We start from the raw sequence: 7,515 nt of genomic DNA, 5'->3' as shown, positions 1-7,515 counted from the left end.
ATTATTACGAACTAAACTCCCTAAATACCTAAGGGAGATAAAACTTAAGACGGATCTTATTATTATTTGAGTTATATGATAAATACTTGTTCTTATTTTTAATTGTGAATTTAACCCTTGCTTTAATGTTCCAGGATATTAATTCAAGTTTTTGATGTGCTTACTCAGTGGAGCAAAAGTCCTTGTTTAAGAGTAGATCATTCATAATTAAGCAGAGTTACATGCCATCCTAGAGATAGGACAGCATAAATCTGCCGGATTAGAGTCAAATCTAATAAGGGAATCCATAGATCGAGTTAATGCGACAATAGGGGTTTTAATTAGAAAGAGTTTTCAATTAATCAACCTAGAGTCAGTTGTTTTTAGTCTTGAGAGAGATATTAACATAAATCTAAGATTTCTACAGATTAAGTCAAGTGAATAAATCGTCTAACTCCAAGGTAATAAGTGAAGTCTAGGTGGATTCTTCCTTTGGTATTGTCTTTTCCATCGATTTTCCAAAAGTATTTTCCAACTTTAATCTCTGTCGCAATCTTAGTTTGATTAAAAATTCTCTTAATTGTTAGGCTAGATAATAAAAAGATAGTAATTACTAGTACTCTTAGTCCTCATGGATGCGATATTTCCAGTCTCACCTTAACTATACTACTGTTCGATAAGTGCACCTGTCTTAGTCGAATTTTTAGTTAGTTTTACGACCACCAAGTTTTTGGCGTCGTTGCCGGGGACTAAGATATCAGGAACGCTTGATTTTTATTACTTTAGCCATTTTTACTTTTATTGCAATTTACTTGTTTTCTTTTAGTTTAATTTTTCTTTTCTAAATTTTTCTTTTATTTACTTCTGGTAGGTTTTTATAGTTTACGACTAGAAGAAACCCGCCAGGACCTTTGCTTTTTGGTAGTGAGATCGAGAGCACAGCTCGCTAAAACCGAAGAGAAATAAGTCGAAGCTTACAATACATAGAGGAAGAGCGAGAGAGTGATATTCATACTAATATCGAGGAGATGGTTGAAAATCAGAATAATCTGTTACCTCTTGTGGTTGCGGCAAATCTAGTTGATCAGAATCTTGCTCCTCGTACTATGTATGATTATATGTTAAACCTACTTTAACAAGATTTGAATCGAGTATAGTTAGGCCTGCTATTGCTGCAAATAATTTTGAATTGAAACCTAACACGATTCAAATGATACAACAGTTTGTTCAGTTTGATGGTTTGCAGGACGAGGATCCAAACACTCATTTAACAAATTTTCTGAAATCCTGCAACACCTTTAAGATCAATGGCATTTCTGACGATGCCATTCACCTTCGATTTTTTCCCTTTTCATTGAGAAATAAGGCTAAACAGTGGTTGAATTTGTTACCTACGAGGGTCAATCAACACTTGGGAACAAATGACCGAAAATTTTTTACTTAAATATTTTTCGCCGGCTAAAACAACTAAATTAAGGAATGATATCTCTTATTTTGTATTGATGGCATCTAGAAACTCTTTATGATGCATGAGAGAGGTACAAGGACTTATTACGGAGGTGCCCTCACCATAGGTTATCTCTATGGATGCAGGTTCAAATCTTTTACAACAGTGTGAACCCCTCAACAAGGCAACTGATCGACGCAGCCGCCGGTGGAACTTTAAACAAAAAAACACTTGAAGAGGCTTACAAGTTTATTGAAGAGATGTTACTGAATAATTATCAGTGGCAAGTCATGAGAACAAAACTGAAAAAAGCAACTGGTGTTTTCAACCTCGGCGCGGTCACTATGCTATCCAACCAAGTAGAACTTTTAAATAAAAAGATTGATGGTTTGTATGGTTCTACTCAGGTACATCCAGTGATGAGGTGTGATTCAAATGGAGGAGGAGCACACAATACTGATTATCCATCCTTCAATCCTAGCACCGAGGAGGAACAAGTCCACTATATGGGTAATAATTCTAGACCTCAAAATAACCCGTATAGTAACACTTATAATGCAGGTTGGAGGAACCATCCCAATTTCTCGTGGGGTGATCAAGGAAATCAAAGGCCGCAACATCCTCCAAGTTTTCAACAACCACCCTACCAACAAGAGAAGAAACCGAACCTTGAAGAGATGCTTACAAAATTCAACTTGGTGTCAAAAACTCATTTTCAGAATACCGAAATAGCACTTAAGAATCAGCAAGCATCGATTCAAGGGCTCGAAACTCAAATAGGATAGCTTGCTAAGTTGATCTCTGAACGACCACAAGGTGGCCTACCAAGCAACACTAAAACTAACCCAAGGGAGCAACTTCATGCCATTAGTGTGCACAATGATGAAGGGTTAGTTGAGGATGAACCAAACCCGATGCAGGACAATGTGGTGGATAACGATAAGATTGATGTAAGTAAAGAGTATAAACCTCGTGTGTCATAACCCAAAGCGAAAAGGAAAGTCCACACAGACGAGCAATTCGGTAAATTCCTTAAATTATTAAAAAATTACATATTAACTTATCGTTTATTGAAGCTCTTTCGCAGATGCCAACACAGTGAAATTTTTAAAGCAGCTCTTGGCTAATAAACGAACGTTAGATGATGCGTCACACGTGGAATTGAACGTAGTTTGCTCAGCCATTCTACAGAAAAAGCTACCCAACAAGTTGAAAGATCCAGGGAGTTTTATGATTCCTTGCTTAATTGGTAGTTCAACTGTTAATAATGCGTTAGCTGATCTAGGGGCGAGTATTAATGTCATGCCCTATAAAATGTTTAAACAACTAGGCCTTGGGAAACCCAAACAAACTAGGATGAGCATTCAATTGGCAGATAAAACAATTAGATTTCCTAGGGGTATTATTGAAGACGTGCTTCTCAAAATTGATAAATTTATATTCCCAATTGACTTTGATGTTCTAGACATGGATGAGGATAGTGACGTACCTTTAATTTTAGGAAGGCCCTTTTTAGCAACTGTTAGAACTATCATTAACGTTGGCACAGGTGAATTAATACTTCATGTAGGAGATGACACAATTAAACTTCAAGCTCATGATTCTACTAAAATATCTAGTAATCGCGATGATTGTGTAAGTTCTGATAATTTGAGTAATGTTACAACTCAAACTTCTTTGTACGAGTCCCCTAGGAAGAACGTGATGGAGCTTCATTCTACTTCATGCCATAAAAATAGAGTGACTCACGAAGAACGAATGCTTCGAATCGATGAACTAGATGAATGGCGAACACATACCAAGGAGAAACCAAAAGCACACGATGAATCAAAGCAACACCATGAAAAGCATAGGGATGAAACAACAGAATTTAAGGTCAGGGACAAAGTATTGTTAGATGAAAAGGACCCTCGAATTGCTACTTCAGAGCACAATACAAACAGAGTGATTCCATTCATGATAATGAATATCTTTCCACATGGAAAAGTAGAGGTAAGTCACCCATCCCAATGCACTTTTCAAGTAAATGGACATCGTCTTAAACTTTATAACGATGAGAATTTTAAAGACATATGATAGGAGATACGGCTCCGCGAACCCGCCTAACATTCCCACAAGGTAAAGTCGAGCTTAGACTTTAAATAAGCACTTTTCGGGAGACAACTTGAGCACTAACCCCACTAAATAACTTATTTTGTTTTTCCTTCTTGTTTTACAATCTAACTGCAGGTATTCTTGGCACACACCACCTAGCACACGGACATGCTTAAGGCCATGGGATCCCCATGGGCAGTAAACACAGGCGTGTCTATGGCCGTGCTAAAATAGGACAAACATTTTCCCCAAAACAGAATTACACACAGGCTACGACACGGCCGTGTGCACCACACGATTAAAGGACACGGCGTGTTCCAGACTGTGTTGAAATTGGACTTTAGTTCCTCAAATAAATTAACAGAGACACGGGCTACAATAAATTGCCACAACCATGCGAGGCGGCCATGGGAGCCATACGACCTATCACACGAGCAAGCTTGAGGCCATGTAAAAACTTGCCCAAAGATCGAAACATGCAACATAGTCAGAATAAAACACTGGTTAATGCCACGGCCGTGCTTAAAGGTCATGTGCAATTCTGATAAATAGACACGGGCGTGTTAGACATACCACGGGCATAGAAGAAATGAAGGGATCACCACATGACCGTGCGACGCGGCTGACACACGGGCGTGGCCATGGGTCGTGTACGATACTAACTTAAAGCATCGACCCACAAGCACAAGTCAATCACACGAGCGTGGGAGAAGCGAACGAAGGTGCACACGGCCATGCGATGCGGTCGTGCGCACCACACGGCCTGGGGACAAGGGCGTGGCCAAAGAACCGTGTGTGACACTGACTACGTTTTTCATGAAAAAAACAGGCTAGGAACACACCACACGGGGGTGTGCCACGGCTGTATGGCCCACAACGGGGCTTACACGACAGTGGCCCTATTTTATAACCCTCCCCTAACCCTAATTTCACCCCTTTCAAATAAAACCTTCACCATTCTCCTATCTTCCCTAATCGACCCCCTCTCCTTCTCTTTTTTTTTCTCTCTCTTTCCTCTCCCCCTCCAACCTACTTACCCCGCGCGCACACTGAACACCATCAAGCACTACTGCGTTTGTCCATCCTTTTCCCTCTATTATCTTCATTTCTTTTACTATCTTTATTTTATTTCTTGTTTCATTTTACTATTTTTGGTTATTCTTTCCGCTGCTAATGATATTCATGCTTGTAATTCTTATTTTTGTTTAGTGATATTCCATTTTACTGATAATAGTGCTTGACTTATGCATAATGCTACATTCACTCATCATTGGTCTTTTGTGTTTCCATTTCTTCCTTCTCTAGCCACACCATATTTAGTATTATCATCTCATTTGCAACCCTGTTTCATTGTTTCTTCATCTATTTACTGCTTTCATATATAACATAAGTTGTCTATGTCAGTTCCTAGGTATTTTTTATCACTAAATCTGGTATTTCTTTTGCTAATAATAACTTGATTTTTCTTTTAGTTTGGATTTGTTTATTTTTCAGTACTGTTTTATCACTTTTATTTATCATTATCCCTTTGGTCCTTTGATTCCTATGCAGTGTCACTATTTAGTTTCAGCATGCTTAAGTATTTGTCCATATTATTTTACGACCAATTTATTATTTTAGACTACTCAGATTTTTGGCTTACAGGTGTGGGGATTATTTTATTGATAACTTAGTATTTTATTTGAAGACATCATGACGAACCCAAAAGGCAAGAAAACTGCGGTCCCTACCTCTGAAAAACAAAAAAGGGTGACATCCTCCTCTGGCCGCACCGCTGAGATACGACATCCATTCCTCCAATTTCCACCAGGGCCCTAGGAGGAACTATTTCAGATTCTACGAGCCCGACCCCTAGGTGTGGTTCGTTGCATCGATTGGACAGCACTAGAGCAGGTCAACTTAGCTGATTCAGTTCGGGCACTCCTTGCCACCGCTCCATTGGACCACTTCTTTGATATCATTGAGCTGAAATATTTGGAGTTCAGCTTGGAAATTGGCTCGACTTTTCAGTTACAGACAGTGATGGCGGAGTACGACGACCCAGGAACAGTTCAATTCCACCATGGCGGTCTAGTTCATCAATTGAATGTCCTAGAATTTAGAGCTGCCTTGGGACTCTATACCGACGAGTTTGTGGAGGCCGACAATTTCCCCTACCACCACCGCCACATCCATCGTTCGCCTTTATCGTGTTGGATAGACCTCATGCCTGCTATAGTCATTTATGATCGTAACCATTCCAAAGCATTGGCTCTAACTCCAGCTCTGCGCTATCTCCACGCCCTTTTGGCACACACATTAACGGGGAGGCGAGAGAGCACTAGCGTCATCAACACTCACGACGCATACTTCCTATAGAGCATGAGGCAGGGGCATATTTTTTATCTCACATACTTTTTCTCTCTTGCCTTCTGCCATCAAATCGAGCGACACCGAAAGGGATTCATCAGCATTGGCCTAAATGTAAATCGACTAGCTCAGCACTTTGGGCTCCTAAACACATTGGCGCAATCCTCATCGCTAACATTCATCGGCCAGATGTCTCCACAGGGCATTCAAAGTATGCTCTATATGCGAATGATGGAGCGTCATCGTGGGTTCAACCCTCCTCAGTACCGACTTGCAAGGACTACCAATGAGGATGACGGCGAGGATGTTCCTAATGATATCCCTGCATTTCAGGAGGACCCACCTTCTCGACCACTACCAAGTTACCGGCTAGTTCATACGGCTACTTCATTCTCTGAAGTTTCTGACCACCTTCATCGCTTTGAGCAATATTGTACTCAGCGATTCGATAGCATCGAGGTGACTCTACAACAAATTTTCCAACATTTTCACATATTGCCTTCAGCACCACCACCTCACGATCCAACTGTCGACGAGGACTTTTGAGCCCATTTAATTTTCAATTTTTTTTCTTTTCATTTTATTTTTGTCTTTATTTATCATTTTTTAAAAGACTTTTATTAGTATAATTTGAATTTTCTTTTATCTAGTTATTTCATTATTACTAATCGTAACAACCCTATCGATATAAATCCCCTAAACATTACTGATGGCATCGCAGTTTTACAAGGTTCAGTCGATGGGTGCTACTCAGGAAAAAACAAACAATCCTCCAAGACTGCCAAGTCCTGCTCAACCACGACCATAGCCACCACTACACCAACCACCACGATAACCTCTTAGCTGGGCCCTGTGATTGTGGAACCCAACCTCTACCACCACCTTCACCTCTGTCTACATGTCACATACACATCACTTTCAATGTCTCTAAACCCGTTTCCACTCTTTCAAGGATTACATCTACAAATCCAGGGATGTTTCGCTTCTCTCCCTCTCTTCTGATATTATGATTATATTACTATTATCTATCTTTGTACATTGAAAAAAATGTACATCTTAAGTGTAGGGAGGTTATTTATGTGATTATCAGAAAATCCCTGAATTTTTATCTTGTTCTCAAATAATTTTCTCTTATCATTATTAGAATAAATTCAAATTGATTTATTATTTTGATTGATACATCTTGAATTAAATAATAGGTAACCTTGCATTGATTGCTTAAACTTTAAGACATTAGGGGATCAAGCATGACAAGTTGACTTTTCAGAATTAAAATTGCTAGGTTGTTTCCCTGAATTGAGGTATTATCTTGAATTTTGAAGTTACAGGATTGACATCAAATGCCCATAATTTTCGAGAGATTTTAAGCCTTTTAGAGCATATATCTTTCTTGCTCACTGATTTTATTGGTTATGAGTGTGTCAACATTGAATTGTTATTCTAGAACTTGTATCGATTATACATGTCGAGACTACACCTCTGATTTGATATACTAAAATGATAAAGGCACTTAGGTTTTAACCCATTTACCCTATAAAAGCTTACCCACATAATTGACCCCTAATGAACCCCTTTGAGCCTTAACTAATATTTCTTGATTTTCCCCTTAATAGTAACCCTCAACTTAACCCTTTTTGATTCGTTAA

The 7,515-nt window shown here is 39.1% G+C and overlaps 1 non-coding gene across 1 annotated transcript; it reads right to left on the bottom strand.

Moving 5' to 3' along the window:
* Nucleotides 1-1,448: 1,448 nt before the first annotated feature.
* Nucleotides 1,449-1,556, bottom strand: LOC121204207 (small nucleolar RNA R71). The gene has a single exon (XR_005899136.1). It is a non-coding gene; the product is annotated as a small nucleolar RNA R71 (small nucleolar RNA).
* Between the last annotated feature and the right edge of the window lie 5,959 nt (nt 1,557-7,515).

This window comes from Gossypium hirsutum, chromosome A07 (genome assembly GCF_007990345.1).
Source record: "Gossypium hirsutum isolate 1008001.06 chromosome A07, Gossypium_hirsutum_v2.1, whole genome shotgun sequence".
Taxonomy (NCBI): domain Eukaryota; kingdom Viridiplantae; phylum Streptophyta; class Magnoliopsida; order Malvales; family Malvaceae; genus Gossypium; species Gossypium hirsutum.
The sequence above is the reverse complement of the archived record's forward strand: the minus strand, read 5'-3'. Positions and strand labels throughout refer to the sequence as shown.